The sequence below is a fragment of the Echiichthys vipera genome, assembly GCF_963691815.1.
Source record: "Echiichthys vipera genome assembly, chromosome: 1".
Classification (NCBI taxonomy): domain Eukaryota; kingdom Metazoa; phylum Chordata; class Actinopteri; order Perciformes; family Trachinidae; genus Echiichthys; species Echiichthys vipera.
The window spans coordinates 41,341,179-41,365,213 of record NC_139826.1 but is presented as its reverse complement, the minus strand read 5'-3'; the positions used below and the strand labels follow the sequence as shown (position 1 = coordinate 41,365,213).

The window sequence follows — 24,035 nt, the reverse complement described above, 5'->3', positions numbered from 1 at the left end:
TTTAAAAAGTCTTTTTTAGCTGAATTTGGATTTTAAATCCATTTAAATTTGAATAAATCTTTATTTAAAAACGTGAATTATTCTTTTTTTAATTCAGATTTTAATGCAAAGTCACGTTTGATCTTTAAGATTTCACTAAAAAACATTTATTTTTATTTTAAATCTTTAAAAAGCAGAAAAATAATGAGATTTAAATCTGAAACTACGTTTGTTTTACATCAGGAGGAAAAATCAGAAACAAACTTTAAACAAATGAAAGAAGCAGAAAACTGCAGTTTGAGCTTCAGACGCTTCAGAACGAGGAGTTTCCACCGTGACTCGAGATCCTGCAGAGGAACCAGAACTTTCCTCAGCTCTGCTGCAGACACACAACTAACTACACTTTCCTCCTCTGTGCTGCAGACACACAACTAACTACACTTTCCTCCTCTGTGCTGCAGACACACAACTAACTACACTTTCCTCCTCTGTGCTGCAGACACACAACTCACTACACTTTCCTCCTCTGTGCTGCAGACACACAACTAACTACACTTTCCTCCTCTGTGCTGCAGACACACAACTAACTACACTTTCCTCCTCTGTGCTGCAGACACACAACTAACTACACTTTCCTCCTCTGTGCTGCAGACACACAACTAACTACACTTTCCTCCTCTGTGCTGCAGACACACAACTAACTACACTTTCCTCCTCTGTGCTGCAGACACACAACTAACTACACTTTCCTCCTCTGTGCTGCAGACACACAACTAACTACACTTTCCTCCTCTCTGCTGCAGACACACAACTAACTACACTTTCCTCCTCTGTGCTGCAGACACACAACTAACTACACTTTCCTCCTCTGTGCTGCAGACACACAACTAACTACACTTTCCTCGTCTCTGCTGCAGACACACAACTAACTACACTTTCCTCGTCTCTGCTGCAGACACACAACTAACTACACTTTCCTCCTCTGTGCTGCAGACACACAACTAACTACACTTTCCTCCTCTCTGCTGCAGACACACAACTAACTACACTTTCCTCGTCTCTGCTGCAGACACACAACTAACTACACTTTCCTCCTCTGTGCTGCAGACACACAACTAACTACACTTTCCTCCTCTGTGCTGCAGACACACAACTAACTACACTTTCCTCAGCTCTGCTTCACGTCAGCAAACACATTTAACTTTCCTCCGCTCAAAAAGAACAAAAGACACGAAGAAAACGAGTGAAACGAAGTAAAGGAGCAGAAAAACATCCGAGAAGAAGCAAAGCTGCAACTTCTGCTCGTCCGTCCCACTGTCCGTCCCTTGTCTGTCCCCCTGACGGGTCTGACCGTCCGTCCCGTTCTCCTCTGACCGCAGAGAGGATTAAAGCTGAGGCAGGTCTCCACCTCCATCAGAGAGAGAGGGGGAGAGAGAGAGAGAGAGGGGGGGGGAGAGGGAGAGAGAGAGAGAGAGAGGGGGGGGGGAGGAGAGAGAGAGAGAGAGAGAGAGGGAGGGAGAGAGAGAGAGAGAGAGAGAGAGGGAGAGAGAGGGAGAGGGAGAGAGGGGGGGGAGAGGGGGGGGGGGGAGAGAGAGAGAGAGAGAGAGGGAGAGAGGGAGAGGGAGAGAGAGACTGTGTGTGAACCTCGCTCGCCCCCCTCCCTGTCCCAGGACCATCTGCTGCTGCAGATCAAACTGTGATGATGTAACTGATGATGATGAAGATGAAGATGATGAAGATGATGATGAGGCAGTTATGACATCTGCACTAAAGAGCCTCTCTAGAAATATGAATATTAATATAAATAATAATAATAAATATAAATAAATTTTTCCACTTTTTTGTGACAATTTTACAACTTTATTCTGAAACTATTTCACATTTTTTGGATGATTTTATCAAAATATTCAGATTTTTTGTCAAAAAAATTCAGACTTTTTTTGTCCCAATCTTTTGACTTTTATTCTGAAAATATTCAGACTTTTATTTCACAATTTTAGAACTTTATTCTGAAAATATTCAGACTTTTATTTCACAATTTTACAACTTTATTCTGAAAATATTCAGACTTTTATTTCACAATTTTAGAACTTTATTCTGAAAATATTCAGACTTTTATTTCACAATTTTAGAACTTTATTCTGAAAATATTCCCTCATTATTTTATTTCAGCTCTAAAGGTGAAGAACGTGGACTTTGTTCTCAGACCTCGTTGCTCAGGACCCCCTGTCCCGGGTAAGAGGGCGGACTCGGGGGCCCTGGGGGGCCCTGGGGGGGGGGGCTCTGGGGGGCCCTGGGGGGGGGGCTCTGGGGGGCCCTGGGGGGCTCTGGGGGGCCCCTGTGGACTGGGCTCAGGGGGAGCTGCCAGCCTGAATCACAGCCAGTGAATCGTGACACGTGGACGGTTCAGGTCCTCACTGTGAAACAGAGCCGGGGCTGTTTCTGCAACAAAGGGGACGTTTCCGCTCCACAGACCGCTTTCAGGGTCCTAATGAGGGGGACCCGGGTCACAGCAGCACACCGAGTCCCCCACAGGGCACCAGAGGTACGGTCACTCAGACAGAGTCCACCACAGGGCACCAGAGGTACGGTCACTCACACAGAGTCCCCCACAGGGCACCAGAGCTCAGACAGAGTCCCCCACAGGGCACCAGAGCTCAGACAGAGTCCACATGGAGAGCGTTAGCAGGACCACGAGGATCCTGGATCCACATGGAGAGCAGGACCACGAGGATCCTGGATCCACATGGAGAGCAGGACCACGAGGATCCTGGATCCACATGGAGAGCAGGACCACAAGGATCCTGGATCCACATGGAGAGCAGGACCACGAGGATCCTGGATCCACATGGAGAGCGTGAACAGGACCACGAGGGTTCAGACGCTTACGGACGCTCAACGAGCAACAACAGGTTTGTACGGAATCTATTCATGCACCAAAGGAGACGGTTAAGTTTAGTCACTAAAGGAGACGGTTAAGTTTTTGCAAAGAGCTAACATTAGCATGCTAACTTGCTCACAAAGACAAGTAGAGATGCATTATTTTTGTTAGCATGCTAAAGTTAGCTAGCATCAAACCTGATGAAGAGTTCCAGAGAAGGTGAACGAGGGCTGAGAGGAGTTAATGTCTCACAGAGAGACGAGGGCGCGTCTTATCTCACTGATACGTTTCTGAGGAAGATGACGTTTTAATCTCTCACTCTTTTATTGAGGAAACATTAAAGAGAAAATTAAGTTCACCTGCGGGTCACCTGACCTGCTGCAGGTGCGTTAGCACTGACGTCTCAGGTGTGTTAGCGCTGACGTCTCAGGTGTGTTAGCGCTGACAGCTCAGGTGTGTTAGCGATGACGTCTCAGGTGTGTTAGCGATGACGTCTCAGGTGTGTTAGCGATGACCGTCTAAGGTGTGTTTGCGCTGACCGTCTAAGGTGTGTTAGCGATGACCGTCTCAGGTGTGTTAGCGATGACGGGCTCAGGTGTGTTAGCGATGAAGGGCTCAGGTGTGTGAGCGATGACGGCTCAGGTGTGTTACCGATGACGGCTCAGGTGTGTTACCGATGACGGCTCAGGTGTGTTAGCGATGACGGCTCAGGTGTGTTAGCGATGACGGGCTCAGGTGTGTTAGCGATGACGGGCTCAGGTGTGTGAGCGATGACGTCTCAGGTGTGTTACCGATGACGTCTCAGGTGTGTTAGCGATGACGGGCTCGGGTGTGTGAGCGATGACGGGCTCGGGTGTGTTAGCGATGACGTCTCGGGTGCGTTAACGATGACGCCTCGGGTGCGTTAGCGATGACGTCTCAGGTGTGTTACCGATGACGTCTCAGGTGTGTTAGCGATGACGGGCTCGGGTGTGTGAGCGATGACGGGCTCGGGTGTGTTAGCGATGACGTCTCGGGTGCGTTAACGATGACGCCTCGGGTGCGTTAGCGATGACGCCTCGGGTGCGTTAGCGATGACGCCTCGGGTGTGTTAGCGATGACCGTCTCAGGTGTGTTAGCGCTGACGTCTCAGGTGTGTTAGCGCTGACGTCTCAGGTGTGTTAGCGCTGACGTCTCAGGTGTGTTAGCGCTGACGTCTCAGGTGTGTTAGCGCTGACGTCTCAGGTGTGTTAGCGCTGACGTCTCAGGTGTGTTAGCGATGACGTCTCAGGTGTGTTAGCGATTACGTCTCAGGTGTGTTAGCGATGACGGCTCAGGTGTGTGAGCGATGACGTCTCAGGTGTGTTAGCGCTGACGTCTCAGGTGTGTTAGCGCTGACGTCTCAGGTGTGTTAGCGATGACGGCTCAGGTGTGTTAGCGATGACGTCTCAGGTGTGTTAGCGATTACGTCTCAGGTGTGTTAGCGATGACCTCTCAGGTGTGTTAGCGATGACGTCTCAGGTGTGTGAGCGATGACGTCTCAGGCGTGTTAGTGATGACGTCTCAGGCGTGTTAGCGATGACGTCTCAGGTGTGTTAGCGATGACGTCTCAGGTGTGTTAGCGATGACGTCTCAGGTGTGTTAGCGATGACGGCTCAGGTGTGTTAGCGATGACGGCTCAGGTGTGTTAGCGATGACGGCTCAGGTGTGTTAGCGATGACGGCTCAGGTGTGTTAGCAATGACGGGCTCAGGTGTGTTAGCGATGACGGGCTCAGGTGTGTTAGCGTTGACGGGCTCAGGTGTGTTAGCGATGACGGCTCAGGTGTGTTAGCGATGACGGCTCAGGTGTGTTAGCGATGACGGCTCAGGTGTGTTAGCGATGACGGGCTCGGGTGTGTTAGCGATGACGTCTCGGGTGCGTTAACGATGACGTCTCGGGTGCGTTAGCGCTGACGTCTCAGGTGTGTTAGCGCTGACGTCTCAGGTGTGTTAGCGATGACGGGCTCAGGTGTGTTAGCGCTGACGGGCTCAGGTGTGTTAGCGATGACGTCTCGGGTGTGTTAACGATGACGTCTCGGGTGTGTTAGAGCGCCCTCCCACTGTTCCTCCGTGCCGTGCCCCAGCACGTGTCACGGCTAAAGTCTGGTTCCTTTGACCAGTGTGAGTGCAACCGTACCACGTCTAGGAGCGGCACGCTTGCCGTCCACGGCCCGTTTGGGAGAGGTGGGCTTTAGTAAAGCACGTTTGCACGTGTACGAGCACGAGCGTGCGCATGTGTACGAGCACGAGGCCTACGGCGGCTCTGAGGTCATTTCCTGTGCGCCTGTTGGGACATTTACAGCTACGACAGAATCTGTTCTCACAGGTTTATGGTTTTTCCAGATGAACCTCCTGGAACCTGATTTTAGACGCTGCTGATGTGATTTACTGTCGTCGGCTAATGTTTAACCAACTAACTGACCTGTAAACACGACCTACTGTGTTTTATAAATTAATTCAGGCCATAAAAAGCACAAAACACACCCAGAGTTTACTGCATCCACTTTTACAGATACGGTCCCTGTTATCAGTGTGATCAGGACACAAACAGGAGAGAAACACTTTCTGAGAGGATTCAGTTCATAAACATGATTCTCCCACAGTCGTCAACACGTTCTGCAAAATGTCCCAGAAGAATTCTGCTCAAATATCTTCTGTGTTTATATTATAAAAACAAATAAAATAGATCAATTCTTTTTCTCTTTTTCTGGGTGCTGGCCAAAAGGACACCACCTAGCTGCTAAAACAGCTACACAGACATAGAAAATTCACTCTTTTCTGAGCAACCCCTAAAAAGCCTTGGGAGGAAGTTCACGGCAGAACTTTCAGACACACAGACGGGGAGAGACGTGCTCAAACAGCTCTCAGAAGGCCTGGAAAAGACCCACCAAAGCCAACTCCCAGGTAAGTGCAAGGTCTCATGCTGCCAGTTCACACCTGCTGACAAATGAGTGAAACCCCTCATCCACCACAAGATGGATGGAAAGGCCACCTCATTCATCAGAAAGTGGTAGGGGCTGCCATCATGCCTCCAACTCCCAAAGCCGTTTGGGCTACAGGGTGGAAAAGACCAGGCTCGTTCTCGAGTAAGGAGAGTCCACGACCAGGCTGCAAGGAACACACACCAGGCACGAAGGGCAGGCCTAGGGTGGGGAGAAGCACCACGGTTCTGATCCAAGGCCAACCGCAAAGCAGGGGAACACCCATCAGCTGCAGGGGGACACCCATCAGCTGCCGGGGGGAACACCCATCAGGTGCAGGGGGGACACCTATCAGCTGCCGGGGGGAACACCTATCAGGTGCAGGGGGGACACCTATCAGGTGCAGGGGGGGGACACCTATCAGGTGAAGGGGGGGGACACCTATCAGGTGAAGGGGGAACACCTATCAGGTGCAGGGGGAACACCTATCAGGTGGTGGCAGGTGTCACTGCTCCACCACCTGGAGATGCTCCAGGATTAAAGGAGCGATCGTTGGTGGTTGGTGGTTCCTGGCTGCTGCAGCGACCCGTGGGCCCCGGAGGAGGAGCGACCGGCAGCAGGTGATTCCATCTCCGTGTTATCTCTAATATATAAATGTGTTTATTTATGTTATTATACTTTAAGGTTATGGAAACAGGAATCCACCGTGTTTACTGATTTGTGTTTTACTGTTGTGATTTTTAATCAGTCACTTCCAACTGTTTTTGTCCCAATATTCAGACTTTCTTATTAAAATAATTCAACTTAAAGACATAAAGTGCGCGTGTGTCCGTAGACAGAGACCCAGAGAACCCAGGAGCGACAGTTTAACACTTTCTCTCTACAGATTCAGTTTTGTTAAACTGGTGAATATAAATATATAAAAACAAGCGTCTTCATGTGTAAAAGAGAAGGATTCGGACGGTCCAGCTGATCCCAGACAGGCGTGGTTTGGGTTTTGGTGGTTTACTGATTCCCAGAATGCATTGCAAACACCCATGAGGAGCTATTTTAGGAGGAAATTACAGACGAGTGGAAAGAGCAGGAACACGGCTGCAGCATGACGTCAGCGTCACAACAGCAGTCACAACATCCTCCTCCTCCGTTTGTCTCCACTTTAAAACAAACATCTGTCACTTTCATCTGTCTGTCTCCAGGCTACGCTTAGCCTAGCTTAGCTTAGCCTAGCCTAGCTTAGCTTAGCCTAGCTTAGCACAAACACTGGGAGCGGAGGGAAACTGCAGCTGATGCTCCAAAAGAGACAAAATACATGTTTTTAAAATGAACTAGAAACAAAGAGGAGTGAAAAACTGGGGTTCAAACAAGATGAATGAGCTGCACACACACACACGTGCACGCACACACACACACACACACACACACACACACGTGCACACACACACACACACACATTAAATAAGTTTGTAATTGAGTGAACATGAGGCCGTGTGTGTGGCGGTCGGGGCTCAGACTTCATTTCCTGCTCAATAAACCAACGTGCACTCACACACACACACACACACACACACATACTCAAACACACACGGACGCACACACACACACACGCACAGTTTGTCGCAGTAGTTTGTTTTTCCTTAGACAGTGAAACTTAAACGATGCCACGTGTTCTTAACGGTCTCGTGTTCGTCTGACTCTTTAAACACAGCTGGGTCGCCCCCCCCCCCCCTCCCCCTCCTCCCCCTCGCCTCCCCTCCTGCAGCATCATGGGAAATGTGGTTCCACGGCTCCACCTGCTGGACTCAGACCAGAGCAGTGTGACAGTCAGTCTGCTTCTAATCACACACACATGCACACCAGTTATGTAACAGCTGAGCTTCACACACACACACACACACACTCACTCACTCACTCACTCACTCTCACACACACACACACACACACACACAGACTGCAGATAGTGTCCCTCGGTCACGTGACCAGCGTTTCCTGTGTCTCTCTGAGGAGCACGTTGTAAAAGACGTTGCGTTCAAAGAGCCACACCCTGAAAACTGCTCAGAGTCTCGACCGACAGGAAAATCTGCTTCAATCAGACCCAACGTTTGATCTGTGTGTGTGTGTGTGTGTGTGTGTGTGTGTGTGTGTGTGTCGGTGTGTGTGTGAATAAATGTGTGTGTGTGTGTGTGTGTGTGTGAGAGTGAATAAATGTGTGTGTGTAAATAAATGTGTGTGTGTGTGTGAATAAATGTGTATGGGTAAATATGTGTGTGTGTGTGTGTGTGTGTGTGTGTGTGTGTGTGTGTGTGTGGTGTGTGTGTGTGTGTGTGTGTGTGTGTGTGTGTGTGTGTGTGAGTGTGTGTGCGTAAATAAATGTGTGTGTGTGTGAATAAATGTGTGTGGGTAAATATGTGTATGTGTGTGTGTGTGTGTGTGTGTGTGTGTGTGTGTGTGTGAATAATTATGTGTGTGTGTGTGTGTGTGTGTGTGTGTGTGTGTGTGTGTGTGTGTGTGTGTGTGTGTGTGTGTGTGTGTGTGTGTGTATGGGTAAATATGTGTGTGTGTGTGTGTGTGTGTGTGTGTGTATGGGTAAATATGTGTGTGTGTGTGTGAATAAATGTGTGGACAGAAGTGAAGACACCTCCTCCACCAACACCTCTTCATCTAAATATTAACACTTTTGTCACAATATTACGACTTTTTCAACATTTTGCGACTTTTTCCCTCAAAATTGTTCGACATTTCTTTTCTGTCACGATCTTGCAATTTTTTTCCGCAGCTTTTTTTTCTAGCAACTTTTCTCAAAATATTGCGATTTTTTTTTTAGCAAAATCGTACGACTTTTTTGTCAAATTGTTTATTGTTTATTTTTGACTTTTGTGATAATCTTCCGATGTTTTCTCGTAATATTACGACTTTTTTCTCAAAAAATAACCTTTTCTCAATTATTAAGACTTTTTTCTCAAACTTACGACGTTTCCTTGAAATATTCCGACTTTTTTCTCATAAATGATCAGAAAGTGGGCGTTTCTGGACCCACAGAACCCGTTTACATCCATCTGGACCCACAGAACCCGTTTACATCCATCTGGACCCACAGAACCTGTTTACATCCATCTGGACCCACAGAACCCGTTTACATCCATCTGGACCCACAGAACCCGTTTACATCCATCTGGACCCACAGAACCCGTTTACATCCATCTGGACCCACAGAACCTGTTTACATCCATCTGGACCCAGAACCTGTTTTACATCCATCTGGACCCAGAGAACCCGTTTACATCCATCTGGACCCAGAACCTGTTTACATCCATCTGGACCCACAGAACCCGTTTACATCCATCTGGACCCAGAACCTGTTTACATCCATCTGGACCCAGAGAACCCCGTTTACATCCATCTGGACCCAGAGAACCCGTTTACATTGGACCCACAGAACCCGTTTACATCCATCTGGACCCAGAACCTGTTTACATCCATCTGGACCCAGAACCTGTTTACATCCATCTGGACCCAGAACCTGTTTACATCCATCTGGACCCAGAGGACCTGTTTACATCCATCTGGACCCAGAACCTGTTTACATCCATCTGGACCCAGAGAACCCGTTTACATCCATCTGGACCCAGAGAACCCGTTTACATCCATCTGGACCCAGAGAACCCGTTTACATCCATCTGGACCCAGAACCTGTTTACATCCATCTGGACCCAGAGAACCTGTTACATCCATCTGGACCCAGAGAACCCGTTTACATCCATCTGGACCCAGAACCTGTTTACATCCATCTGGACCCAGAGAACCCGTTTACATCCATCTGGACCCAGAACCTGTTTACATCCATCTGGACCCAGAACCTGTTTATATCCATCTGGACCCAGAACCTGTTTACATCCATCTGGACCCAGAGAACCTGTTTACATCATCTGGACCCAGAACCTGTTTACATCCATCTGGACCCAGAACCTGTTGACATTCATCTGGACCCACAGAACCTGTTTACATCCATCTGGACCCAGAACCTGTTGACATTCATCTGGACCCAGAGAACCTGTTTACATCCATCTGGACCCAGAGAACCCGTTTACATTCATCTGGACCCAGAGAACCTGTTTACATCCATCTGGACCCAGAACCCGTTTACATCCATCTGGACCCAGAACCTGTTTACATCCATCTGGACCCAGAGAACCCGTTTACATTCATCTGGACCCAGAGAACCCGTTTACATCCATCTGGACCCAGAACCCGTTTACATTCATCTGGACCCAGAGAACCTGTTTACATCCATCTGGACCCAGAACCCGTTTACATTCATCTGGACCCAGAGAACCCGTTTACATTCACACATCTGGACCCAGAGAACCCGTTTACATTCATCTGGACCCAGAACCCGTTACATCCATCTGGACCCAGAGAACCCGTTTACATTCATCTGGACCCAGAACCCGTTTACATCCATCTGGACCCAGAGAACCTGTTTACATTCATCTGGACCCAGAACCCGTTTACATTCATCTGGACCCAGAACCCGTTTACATCCATCTGGACCCTTTTACATCTGGACCCAGAGAACCTGTTTCATCTGGACCCAGAGAACCTGTTTACATTCATCTGGACCCAGAACCCGTTTACATTCATCTGGACCCAGAACCCGTTTACATCCATCTGGACCCTTTTACATCTGGACCCACAGAACCTGTTTACATCCATCTGGACCCAGAGAACCTGTTTACATTCATCTGGACCCAGAGAACCCGTTTACATCCATCTGGACCCAGAGAACCCGTTTACATCCATCTGGACCCACAGAACCTGTTTACATCCATCTGGACCCAGAGAACCTGTTTACATCCATCTGGACCCAGAACCTGTTTACATCCATCTGGACCCAGAGAACCTGTTTACATCCATCTGGACCCAGAGAACCCGTTTACATCCATCTGGACCCACAGAACCTGTTTACATCCATCTGGACCCAGAGAACCTGTTTACATCCATCTGGACCCAGAACCTGTTTACATCCATCTGGACCCAGAACCCGTTTACATCCATCTGGACCCACAGAACCTGTTTACATCCATCTGGACCCAGAGAACCCGTTTCAGAGACAGAACCTGTTTACATCCATCTGGACCCAGAGAACCCGTTTCATCTGGACCCAGAGAACCCGTTTCATCTGGACCCACAGAACCTGTCCACGCTCATCTGGACCCACAGAACCCGTCCACGCTCATCTGGACCCACAGAACCCGTCCACGCTCATCTGGACCCACAGAACCCGTCCACGCTCATCTGGACCCACAGAACCCGTCCACGCTCATCTGGACCCACAGAACCCGTCCACGCCCCTCTCTCGGACCTTTCTCCCGCGGACTCGACTGAACACACACTCTGGCACGTTAACGTGATTAGGAGGCAGAACATCGGATCTCCACGGCGACGCCCGAACCTCGTGCTGCTGCGTTCGTCACATTCACATCACGTGAGAACAGGAAACGCTCTAAAGACCCTGAACGCAGCACAGCACACAGAGGTGAGGTTTACTGACGCTGAGAAAACCCACGCTATTCAAACACCAGTGAACGCAACACGGGCGTTACTCACTGTTGGTTCATCTGAACAATGTCACAGAGGCATGAGGAGGAAGAGGAGGAGGAGGAGGGGGAGGAGGAAGAGGAGGAGGAAGAGGGGGAGGAGGAGGAGAGGAGGAGGAGGAGGAGGAGGAAGAGGAAGAGGAAGAGGAGGAGGAGGAGGAGGAGGAGGAAGAGGAGGAGGAGGAGGAGGAGGAAGAGGAGAGGAGGAGGCGAGGAGAGGAGAGGAAGAGGAGGAAGAGGGGAAGAGGAGGAGGAGGAAGAGGAGAGAGGAGGAGGAGAGGAGAGGAAGAAAGAGGAGGAAGAGGAGGAGGAGGAAGAGGGAGAGGAGGGAGAGGAGGAGGAAGAGGAGAGGAAGAGAGGGAGAGGAAGAGGAGGAGGAAGAGAAGGAAGAGGAGGAGGAGAGGGAGAGGAAGAAGAGGAGGAAGAGGAGGAAGAGGAGAGGGAGAGGAGGGAGAGGAGGAGGAAGAGGAGGAGGAGGAGAGGAAGAGGAGGAAGAGGAGAGGAAGAGGAGGAAGAGGAGAGGAAGAGGAGGAGGAGGAGGAAGAGGAGGAGGAGGAAAGGAGGAAGAGGAGAGGAAGAGAGGAGGAGGAAGAGGAGGAAGAGGAAGAGGGGAAGGAAGAGAGGAGAGGGAGAGGAGGAGGGAGAGGAGGAGGAAGAGGAGGAGGAGGAGGAAGAGGAGGAGGAGGAAGAGGAGAGGGGGAGGAAGAGGAGGAAGAGGAGGAAGAGGAGGAAGAGGAGGGAGAGAGGAGGAGGAGGAAGAGGAGGGAGAGGAGGAAGAGGAGGGAGAGGAGGAAGAGGAGGGAGAGAGGAGGAGGAGGAAGAGGAGAGGCATGAAAACGGGTCAGGGTGAAAATGGTGAGGGGGGGGGGGGGGGGCATTATTATCAGAGCAGGGATGTTTAATGTGGATTTGAAGCCGGTTCCTGAAAATGATCCAAAATGAGGAGCAGTTATTGGGGGGGGGGGGGGGGGGCTGAAAGTTGACATCTGCCCTGAATGATGATGAATAATGAACTTGCAGCGCTGCAGTGAGTTCGCGGGCTGCCGTTGCATTGTGGGTAATGTAGTTTTGGTCTATGAAAAACACCAGCAGGCGGCTGTGGCGTGCGGGCCGGTTCTGATCCTAATCAAATATCATCCCAGGGGCCAAGATCATTCACTCACGGGCCGGATCTGGGCCCCGGGCCTTGACTTTGACACCTATGCCTTAAATGAACCTGTGAAGCAGAGGTTTACGCTCAGTTACTGGACTAAAGGAAAGTCTGAGGCTCTTCTCCTTTACTTCATTCTTCTACTCCTCTACACATTAACCAGCTCTAACTGGGGGATCCTGAGGCGTTCCCAGGCCAGTGTGGAGATCTAATCTCTCCACCTGGTCCTGGGTCTTCCCCGAGGCCTCCTCCCAGCTGGACGTGCCTGGAACACCTCCCTAGGGAGGCGCCCAGGGTTCATCCTTACCAGATGATCCTGAACCACCTCAACTGGCTCCTTTCAACGCAAAGGAGCAGCGGCTCTACTCCGAGTTCCTCACGGATGCTGAACTTCTCCCCCTCTCTCTAAGGGAGACTCCAGACCCCCTCCTGAGGAAACACAGTTCACACGCTTGGACCTGGACCTGGTTCTGTGGGTCCTGACCTGGACCTGGTTCTTTGGGTCCTGACCTGGACCTGGTTCTGTGGGTCCTGACCTGGTTCTTTGGGTCCTGACCTGGACCTGGTTCTTTGGGTCCTGACCTGGACCTGGTTCTTTGGGTCCTGACCTGGACCTGGTTCTTTGGGTCCTGACCTGGACCTGGTTCTGTGGGTCCTGACCTGGTTCTTTGGGTCCTGACCTGGACCTGGTTCTTTGGGTCCTGACCTGGACCTGGTTCTTTGGGTCCTGACCTGGACCTGGTTCTTTGGGTCCTGATCTGGACCTGGTTCTTTGGGTCCTGACCTGGACCTGGTTCTTTGGGTCCTGACCTGGACCTGGTTCTTTGGGTCCTGACCTGGACCTGGTTCTGTGGGTCCTGACCTGGACCTGGTTCTTTGGGTCCTGACCTGGACCTGGTTCTTTGGGTCATGACCTGGACCTGGTTCTTTGGGTCCTGACCTGGACCTGGTTCTTTGGCTCCTGACCTGGACCTGGTTCTTTGGGTCCTGACCTGGATCTGGTTCTTTGGGTCCTGACCTGGACCTGGTTCTTTGGGTCCTGACCTGGACCTGGTTCTTTGGGTCCTGACCTGGACCTGGTTCTTTGGGTCCTGACCCAGCTTTCAGGACCCCAGGTGAGGGTAGGAACCAGGACTGACGCAGAGGAACGTGACGTAAACGCAGAGTGATTCTAACACTTCAGTGAAAAGTGATGTTGAAGCATCATTTTTATTAAAGTACCGGATCAACTCGGTCCGGCTGCAGAGAGACAGAACAACAGGGCGGAGCTTAGCGAGCTGCTGCCAAGAGGATTCAGAAACCACAGAAGAAGAAGAGCTGAGCCCGAGCGCTGTGAGTCCACATGAGCCACCAGGGCCGTGAACCGCTGTTCGGCTCTACACGATTCTCAAAGGTCACCTATTTTGGTTTCAGACACTAGATGCTAATGCTAATGCTAATGTGGCGCAGCGGTGGGTTGAGGTCGTGAGGGTGTTTTACAGGAATCCAGATACACACACACACACACTGATCACATCAGTGTAGATATGGTTCACACACACAGACACACACACACACACACACACACACACACACCTGATCAGTGCAGATACCCTTCACACACACACACACACACACACACTCAATGTTGCATCTGTTAAATTAGCAGAACTGTGACAGAGAGTAAACAGAACCTCTCTGTCTCTGCTATTGATTTAACCTTTGACCCCAAACACGATCAGCTAAGGTCTCAGTGCTGACATCACCGTACACACAGACGTAACCATAGAAGAAGAGCGCAGCGCTGTGGCCCCGGCTACAGGGAGCATGGAGCGAGTGTCCCAGCACCGGTTTGATGCTGAGATGGAAACGAGAGAGGTCACAAAGGGCCGCAAATGTCCCCTCAGGGCCGGGGGCCACCCGTTGAACAGCCCTGATGTAGCGTAATCAACAGGGCTCACCGCAAAACACGTTTCTCCAGGACAATCCTGGACTCTTTATCGTTTCAAATTGCATTGTTTGGCGGTCTGTCCGTGAGGCGGTCTGTCTGTCTGTGAGGCGGTCTGTCTGTGAGGAGGTCTGTCGGTGAGGCGGTCTGTCTGTCAGTGAGGCGGCCTGTCTGTGAGGCGGTCTGTCTGTCCGTGAGGCGGTCTGTCTGTGAGGCGGTCTGTCTGTGAGGTGGTCTGTCTGTGAGGCGGTCTGTCTGTGAGGTGGTCTGTCTGTGAGGCGGTCTGTCTGTGAGGTGGTCTGTCTGTGAGGCTGTCTGTCTGTGAGGCGGTCTGTCTGTATGTGAGGCGGTCTGTCTGTGAGGCGGTCTGTCTGTCTGTGAGGAGGTCTGTCTGTGAGTTGGTCTGTCTGTGAGGCTGTCTGTCTGTGAGGCTGTCTGTCTGTGAGGCGGTCTGTCTGTGAGGCGGTCTGTCTGTATGTGAGGCGGTCTGTCTGTATGTGAGGCGGTCTGTCTGTCTGTGAGGCGGTCTGTCTGTGAGGCGGTCTGTCTGTCTGTGAGGCGGTCTGTCTGTGAGGCGGTCTGTCTGTCTGTGAGGCGGTCTGTCTGTCTGTGAGGCGGTCTGTCTGTCTGTGAGGAGGTCTGTCTGTCTGTGAGGCGGTCTGTCTGTCTGTGAGGAGGTCTGTCTGTCTGTGAGGCGGTCTGTCTGTCTGTGAGGCGGTCTGTCTGTGAGGCGGTCTGTCTGTCTGTGAGGCGGTCTGTCTGTCTGTGAGGCGGTCTGTCTGTCAGTGAGGCGGTCTGTCTGTCAGTGAGGCGGTCTGTCTGTCTGTGAGGAGGTCTGTCTGTCTGTGAGGCGGTCTGTCTGTCTGTGAGGAGGTCTGTCTGTCTGTGAGGCGGTCTGTCTGTGAGGCGGTCTGTCTGTGAGGCGGTCTGTCTGTCTGTGAGGCGGTCTGTCGGTGAGGCGGTCTGTCGGTGAGGCGGTCTGTCTGTCTGTGAGGCGGTCTGTCTGTGAGGCGGTCTGTCTGTCCGTGAGGCGGTCTGTCTGTCCGTGAGGCGGTCTGTCTGTCCGTGAGGCGGTCTGTCTGTCTGTGAGGCGGTCTGTCGGTGAGGCGGTCTGTCGGTGAGGCGGTCTGTCTGTCCGTGAGGCAGTCTGTCAGTGAGGCAGTCTGTCGGTGAGGCGGTCTGTCTGTCAGTGAGGCAGTCTGTCGGTGAGGCGGTCTGTCGGTGAGGCGGTCTGTCTGTCCGTGAGGCGGTCTGTCTGTCCGTGAGGCGGTCTGTCTGTCCGTGAGGCGGTCTGTCTGTCGGTGAGGCGGTCTGTCTGTCGGTGAGGCGGTCTGTCTGTCGGTGAGGCGGTCTGTCTGTCTGTGAGGCGGTCTGTCTGTCTGTGAGGCGGTCTGTCTGTCTGTGAGGCGGTCTGTCTGTCTGTGAGGCGGTCTGTCTGTGAGGCGGTCTGTCTGTAAGGCGGTCTGTCTGTGAGGCGGTCTGTCTGTCGTGAGGCGGTCTGTCTGTATGTGAGGAGGTCTGTCTGTCTGTGAGGCGGTCTGTCTGTCTGTGAGGCGGTCTGTCTGTCTGTGAGGCGGTCTGTCGGTGAGGCGGTCTGTCGGTGAGGAGGTCTGTCTGTCTGTGAGGCGGTCTGTCTGTGTGTGAGGCGGTCTGTCTGTCCGTGAGGCAGTCTGTCGGTGAGGCGGTCTGTCGGTGAGGCGGTCTGTCTGTCCGTGAGGCAGTCTGTCAGTGAGGCAGTCTGTCGGTGAGGCGGTCTGTCTGTCAGTGAGGCAGTCTGTCGGTGAGGCGGTCTGTCGGTGAGGCGGTCTGTCTGTCGGTGAGGCGGTCTGTCTGTCGGTGAGGCGGTCTGTCTGTCGGTGAGGCGGTCTGTCTGTCTGTGAGGCGGTCTGTCTGTCAGTGAGGCGGTCTGTCTGTCGGTGAGGCGGTCTGTCTGTCTGTGAGGCGGTCTGTCTGTCTGTGTGGCGGTCTGTCTGTCTGTGAGGCGGTCTGTCTGTCTGTGAGGCGGTCTGTCTGTGAGGCGGTCTGTCTGTGAGGCGGTCTGTCTGTGAGGCGGTCTGTCTGTCGTGAGGCGGTCTGTCTGTATGTGAGGAGGTCTGTCTGTCTGTGAGGCGGTCTGTCTGTCTGTGAGGCGGTCTGTCTGTCTGTGAGGCGGTCTGTCTGTCGTGAGGAGGTCTGTCTGTCCGTGAGGAGGTCTGTCTGTGAGGCGGTCTGTCTGTCTGTGAGGCGGTCTGTCTGTGAGGCGGTCTGTCTGTCTGTGAGGCGGTCTGTCTGTCAGTGAGGCGGTCTGTCTGTCAGTGAGGCGGTCTGTCTGTCAGTGAGGCGGTCTGTCTGTGAGGCGGTCTGTCTGTGAGGCGGTCTGTCTGTCTGTGAGGCGGTCTGTCTGTCTGTGAGGCGGTCTGTCTGTCTGTGAGGCGGTCTGTCTGTCTGTGAGGCGGTCTGTCTGTCTGTGAGGCGGTCTGTCTGTGAGACGGTCTGTCTGTGAGGCGGTCTGTCTGTCGTGAGGCGGTCTGTCTGTATGTGAGGAGGTCTGTCTGTCTGTGAGGCGGTCTGTCTGTCTGTGAGGCGGTCTGTCTGTCGTGAGGAGGTCTGTCTGTCCGTGAGGAGCTCTGTCTGTGAGGCGGTCTGTCTGTCTGTGAGGCGGTCTGTCTGTGAGGCGGTCTGTCTGTCTGTGAGGCGGTCTGTCAGTGAGGCGGTCTGTCTGTCAGTGAGGCGGTCTGTCTGTCTGTGAGGCGGTCTGTCTGTGAGGCGGTCTGTCTGTGAGGAGGTCTGTCTGTGAGTCGGTCTGTCTGTGAGGCGGTCTGTCTGTCTGTGAGGCGGTCTGTCTGTGAGGCGGTCTGTCTGTGAGGCGGTCTGTCTGTGAGGCGGTCTGTCTGTGAGGCGGTCTGTCTGTCGTGAGGCGGTCTGTCTGTATGTGAGGAGGTCTGTCTGTCTGTGAGGCGGTCTGTCTGTCTGTGAGGCGGTCTGTCTGTCTGTGAGGCGGTCTGTCTGTCGTGAGGAGGTCTGTCTGTCCGTGAGGAGGTCTGTCTGTGAGGCGGTCTGTCTGTCTGTGAGGCGGTCTGTCTGTCTGTGAGGCGGTCTGTCAGTGAGGCGGTCTGTCAGTGAGGCGGTCTGTCTGTCTGTGAGGCGGTCTGTCTGTCTGTGAGGCGGTCTGTCTGTGAGGCGGTCTGTCTGTGAGGAGGTCTGTCTGTGAGGCGGTCTGTCTGTCAGTGAGGCGGTCTGTCTGTCAGTGAGGCGGTCTGTCTGTCAGTGAGGCGGTCTGTCTGTGAGGAGGTCTGTCTGTGAGGAGGTCTGTCTGTGAGGCGGTCTGTCTGTGAGGAGGTCTGTCTGTGAGGAGGTCTGTCTGTGAGGCGGTCTGTCTGTGAGGAGGTCTGTCTGTGAGGCGGTCTGTCTGTGAGGCGGTCTGTCTGTGAGGAGGTCTGTCTGTGAGGCGGTCTGTCTGTCTGTGAGGCGGTCTGTCTGTCTGTGAGGCGGTCTGTCTGTGAGGCGGTCTGTCTGTCTGTGAGGCGGTCTGTCTGTGAGTGAAAACATGAATGTGTTTGTTTCTCTGACTTTCACAGCGCTGTGTGTGTGTGTGTGTGTGTGTGTGTGTGTGTGTGTGTGTGTGTGTGTGTGTGTCTGTGTGTGTGTGTCTGTGTCTCTGTGTGTGTGTGTGTCACTGTGTGTGTCCCTCTGTGTGTGTGTGTCCCTGTGTGTGTGTGTGTGTGTCAGTGTCCCTGTGTGTGTGTGTGTGTGTGTCTGTGTGTCCCTGTGTGTGTGTGTGTCCCTGTGTGTGTGTGTGTGTGGCCCTGTGTGTGTGTGTGTGTGTGTGTCCCTGTGTGTGTGTGTCTCTGTGTGTGTGTGTGTGTGTGTGTGTGTGTGTACCAGGTGAGGCCGCTGCTCTTTTGTCAAACACAGAAAAGCTTTTTGAAGCGTGGAAACTGCTGGAAACAGCCTCATGAAAGACACACACACACACACACACACACACACACACACACACACACACACACACACACACACACACACACACACACACACACACACACACACACACACACACACACACACACACACACACACACACACACACACACACACACACACACACACACACACACACACACACACACTTTGAAGACGCCAAACTTTTGCTCACCTCAGGTCCGGAGCGACTCCTCCTCCTCTTCCTCCTCTTCCTCCTCTTCCTCCTCTTCCTCCTCTTCCTCTCTCCGGTGTAAACCCTCCGGTGTTCTCTCGGTTGACCGGCTCAGACAGTAGAAAGTGTCCCGTTAGCGGCGCTAGTCCTCAGCTGTGTGTGTTTGTGCTCCGCTGCTCTGTGTGTGTGTGTGTGTGCTGCCTTCAGGGGCTGTCGGACATGTGGCGGTTCAGCGGGTCGAGCGCGCATGGGCGAAAAAAAACCCGCAAACCCGGACGTTTATAGACCGGAGGGCGGGTCCGCGGCTCCGGACCGCACGAGACAACCGGGAGCAGGCTCAGAGGAACCAGACATGGTCTCTGTTATAGACTTTACATCTTTAATATTAATAAAACATCTATTTTTAGTCATTTTGCATCTTTTTGTGCTGGTTTTTCATCTATTTTTAGTCATTTTGCATCTTTTTGTGCTGGTTTTGCTTCTATTTTTAGTCATTTTGCATCTTTTTGTGCTGGTTTTGCTTCTATTTTTAGTCATTTTGCATCTTTTTGTGCTGGTTTTGCATCTATTTTTAGTCATTTTGCATCTTACGTGGTGGTTTTGCATCTATTTTTAGTCATTTTGCATCTTTTTGTGCTGGTTTTGCATCTATTTTTAGTCATTTTGCATCTTTTTGTGCTGGTTTTGCATCTATTTTTAGTCATTTTGCATCTTACGTGGTGGTTTTGCATCTATTTTTAGTCATTTTGCATCTTTTTGTGCTGGTTTGCATCTATTTTTAGTCATTTTGCATCTTTTTGTGCTGGTTTTGCTTCTATTTTTAGTCATTTTGCATCTTTTTGTGCTGGTTTTGCATCTATTTTTAGTCATTTTGTATCTTTTTGTGCTGGTTTTGCATCTATTTTTAGTCATTTTGCATCTTTTTGTGCTGGTTTTGCATCTATTTTTAGTCATTTTGCATCTTTTTGTGCTGGTTTTGCATCTATTTTTAGTCATTTTGCATCTTTTTGTGCTGGTTTTGCTTCTATTTTTAGTCATTTTGCATCTTTTTGTGCTGGTTTTGCATCTATTTTTAGTCATTTTGTATCTTTTTGTGCTGGTTTTGCATCTATTTTTAGTTATTTTGCACCGCCGTCTCCCGCAGGAATCAAACCACGGTACAGTCGGGCGTGACGCTCCTGTGGACGTAGAGTTTCTTCTTCTTCTCTCATAAATGAGCCGTGATGATGCAGCAGCAGCTTCCTGTTCGTTCAGCTCCACATTCCTTTTCTTTTCCCGCCTTTTCTTGTTTGTCTTCGGCTCAAACGACACAAAGAGAGTTTCCTCTGCTTCCTTTAACTGTTTCCTGTTTCCTGTGTGAGACACCGTGTGTGTGTGTGTGTGTGTGTGTGTGTCCCGACCTGCAGCCGCTCGCCAGCGCCGCTCGCCAGCGCCCTCTGGCTGTAGGCGGTTTATGAGTGCAGCAGTAGGAGACTCCACTTAAAGCTGCATGCTCTCTAATGTCCAGCAGGAGGAGACTCCACTTAAAGCTGCATTCTCTCTAATGTCCAGCAGGAGGAGACTCCACTTAAAGCTGCATTCTCTCTAATGTCCAGCAGGAGGAGACTCCACTTAAAGCTGCATTCTCTCTAATGTCCAGCAGGGGGAGACTCCACTTAAAGCTGCATTCTCTCTAATGTCCAGCAGGAGGAGACTCCACTTAAAGCTGCATTCTCTCTAATGTCCAGCAGGAGGAGACTCCACTTAAAGCTGCATTCTCTCTAATGTCCAGCAGGGGGAGACTCCACTTAAAGCTGCATTCTCTCTAATGTCCAGCAGGAGGAGACTCCACTTAAAGCTGCATTCTCTCTAATGTCCAGCAGGAGGAGACTCCACTTAAAGCTGCATTCTCTCTAATGTCCAGCAGGAGGAGACTCCACTTAAAGCTGCATTCTCTCTAATGTCCAGCAGGAGGAGACTCCACTTAAAGCTGCATTCTCTCTAATGTCCAGCAGGAGGAGACTCCACTTAAAGCTGCATTCTCTCTAATGTCCAGCAGGAGGAGGCTCCACTTAAAGCTGCATTCTCTCTAATGTCCAGCAGGAGGAGACTCCACTTAAAGCTGCATTCTCTCTAATGTCCAGCAGGAGGAGACTCCACTTAAAGCTGCATTCTCTCTAATGTCCAGCAGGAGGAGACTCCACTTAAAGCTGCATTCTCTCTAATGTCCAGCAGGAGGAGGCTCCACTTAAAGCTGCATTCTCTCTAATGTCCAGCAGGAGGAGACTCCACTTAAAGCTGCATTCTCTCTAATGTCCAGCAGGAGGAGACTCCACTTAAAGCTGCATTCTCTCTAATGTCCAGCAGGAGGAGACTCCACTTAAAGCTGCATTCTGTCTAATGTCCAGCAGGAGGAGACTCCACTTAAAGCTGCATTCTCTCTAATGTCCAGCAGGAGGAGACTCCACTTAAACCTGCATTCTCTCTAATGTCCAGCAGGAGGAGACTCCACTTAAAGCTGCATTCTCTCTAATGTCCAGCAGGAGGAGACTCCACTTAAAGCTGCATTCTCTCTAATGTCCACTTAAAGCTGCATTCTCTCTAATGTCCAGGAGGGGGAGACTCCACTTAAAGCTGCATTCTCTCTAATGTATATTAAAGCTTCTAGAAACACAAACTGAGCCTTAAATGAACCTGCTGTGAAAGAAGGTCGAGGTCCTGAACGACCTGGAAACTGGCAACGTAAAATCTTTAAAAGTCATTAGAGCTCAGTGTGTGTCAGAGCTATTGAGCGGTGGACAGTGGAAACAGGAAGTGATAAAGAGACAGTGGCGTGCACAGGAAGGGGGGGGGGGGCATCGTGGCCAAATTGTTAAAAAATGCATGCTAATAAAGTGTTAAAGTGTCCTCTAGGAGCATAAACGTGTGTTAAAGTGTCCTCTAGGAGCATAAACGTGTGTTAAAGTGTCCTCTAGGAGCATAAACGTGTGCTAAAGTGTCCTCTAGGAGCATTAACGTGTGTTAAAGTGTCCTCTAGGAGCATAAACATGTGTTAAAGTGTCCTCTAGGAGCATAAACGTGTGTTAAAGTGTCCTCTAGGAGCATAAACGTGTGCTAAAGTGTCCTCTAGGAGCATAAACGTGTGTTAAAGTGTCCTCTAGGAGCATAAACGTGTGTTAAAGTGTCCTCTAGGAGCATAAACGTGTGCTAAAGTGTCCTCTAGGAGCATAAACGTGTGTTAAAGTGTCCTCTAGGAGCATAAACGTGTGTTAAAGTGTCCTCTAGGAGCATAAACGTGTGTTAAAGTGTCCTCTAGGAGCATTAACGTGTGTTAAAGTGTCCTCTAGGAGCATAAACATGTGTTAAAGTGTCCTCTAGGAACATAAACGTGTGCTAAAGTGTCCTCTAGGAGCATAAACGTGTGTTAAAGTGTCCTCTAGGAGCATAAACGTGTGCTAAAGTGTCCTCTAGGAGCATAAACGTGTGTTAAAGTGTCCTCTAGGAGCATAAACGTGTGTTAAAGTGTCCTCTAGGAGCATAAACGTGTGCTAAAGTGTCCTCTAGGAGCATAAACGTGTGTTAAAGTGTCCTCTAGGAGCATAAACGTGTGTTAAAGTGTCCTCTAGGAGCATAAACGTGTGTTAAAGTGTCCTCTAGGAGCATTAACGTGTGTTAAAGTGTCCTCTAGGAGCATAAACATGTGTTAAAGTGTCCTCTAGGAGCATAAACGTGTGCTGAAGTGTCCTCTAGGAACATAAACGTGTGTTAAAGTGTCCTCTAGGAGCATAAACGTGTGTTAAAGTGTCCTCTAGGAGCATAAACGTGTGTTAAAGTGTCCTCTAGGAGCATAAACGTGTGTTAAAGTGTCCTCTAGGAGCATAAACGTGTGCTAAAGTGTCCTCTAGGAGACTAAACGTGTGCTAAAGCGGTAAAAAAGAAAAAGTCATGTTTGAGCAGTAAACACGTTTTATTATCTGTGATGATGCTAACGCGCGTGTTAGCATAAACTATATTTTAATAAAAGATAATTAAATAGTCATTTTATTTCTGCACATTATGATACAGCTCATCAAAAAACGATGAATTTACAAAGCAAACATTCTTAAATTCAGACGCGATAATTATTCATAAAAACACATTCGTCCTGTAGAGGTGACGTGTGATGTCATCGGTGCTACGATGGCGGATAAAATCGCGTGCAGCGTTTCATTCATAAATAAATAAAATAAAGCGTAATCCTAATCTTAGCGTAGCGTAGCATAAATGTTAGTAAGCTATCATATCATTAAAGTAACGTAGTGTATCGTAAAGTAACGTAAGGGATCGTATCGTACCGTAATGTTCCGTATTGTATCGTGATATATCGGACGTTTCTCAAGGCATAGCATCGTTAGGTTTCGTAACGTAGCATACCATTAAAGTAACGTATCATAAGGTTATGTATCGTAAAGTAACGTATCGTAAAGTATCGTATCGTAAGGTAAGGTATTGAATCGTATTGTATCGTAATATATCAGACGTTTCTCAAGGTATCATATCGTTAGGTTTCTTGACGTAACGTAACTTATTGTAACGTGACATATCGTAGGGGATCGTATCGTTAGCTTTCGTAACGTAACGTATCATAAAAGTAATGTATCGTAAAATTAACGTATCGTAAAGTAACGTATCGTAAGTTAACGTAAGGGATCGTAAAGTAACATAACGTAAAGTAACATATCGTAAGGTATTGTATCGTAATATATTGGACATTTCTCAAGGTAGGTTTCGTGATGTAACGTAACGTATCGTAAGGGATCGTATTTTATCGTATTGTATCGTGATATATGGGAACATATCACAATGTATCATCGTTGGGTCGTATCGTACCGTAATGTTCTGTATTGTATCGTAACTATATCGGAGGTTTCTCAAGGTATCATATCGTTATGTGACGTAAAGTCACGTGACATATGGTAAGGTAACGTGAGGGATCGTAAATTAACATATCGTAAAGTAACGTATCGTGAAGTGACGTATCGTAAAGTAACGAACTGTAAGGTAAGGTAAGGGATCGTAAAGTAACATATCGTAAAGTAACGTACCGTACCGTAAGGTAACGTATCGTAGAGTAAGGTAACGTTACATATCGTAAGGGATCGTATTGTATCGGAACATGTCGGACATTTTTTTCTTTCACCTCGTCGCGCGTTTTTTCCTTGTAGCTTCAGTCGGACGAACTCCGTTAGAAAGAAAAAAGATACGACTGCGATTTCCGTCCGTACGACAAAATCCTCAGAGAAAGTTCGTGTCTTTGTGGAGGTCGCTGAAACCTGGAGGTCGCTGAAATGCATTGTGGGAACGCCTCAGTCCTTGGTCTACACGGCGCCCCTGGTCTCGGCGGCGCCCCTGGTCTACGCGGCGCCCTTGGTCGGCGCGGCGCCCTTGGTCGGCGCGGTGCCCTCCCTGGT

At 50.1% G+C, this 24,035-nt stretch overlaps 1 protein-coding gene across 1 annotated transcript in view; it reads right to left on the bottom strand.

Annotated features, from left to right (window-relative positions):
- Nucleotides 1-18,690, bottom strand: part of kifc3 (kinesin family member C3) — a gene marked incomplete at its 5' end in the record, with an annotated part of 59,142 nt that extends 40,452 nt beyond the window's left edge. Inside the window, one exon of the mRNA XM_083921097.1 lies at nt 18,607-18,690. The remainder of the gene's footprint in view (nt 1-18,606) is intronic.
- Between the last annotated feature and the right edge of the window lie 5,345 nt (nt 18,691-24,035).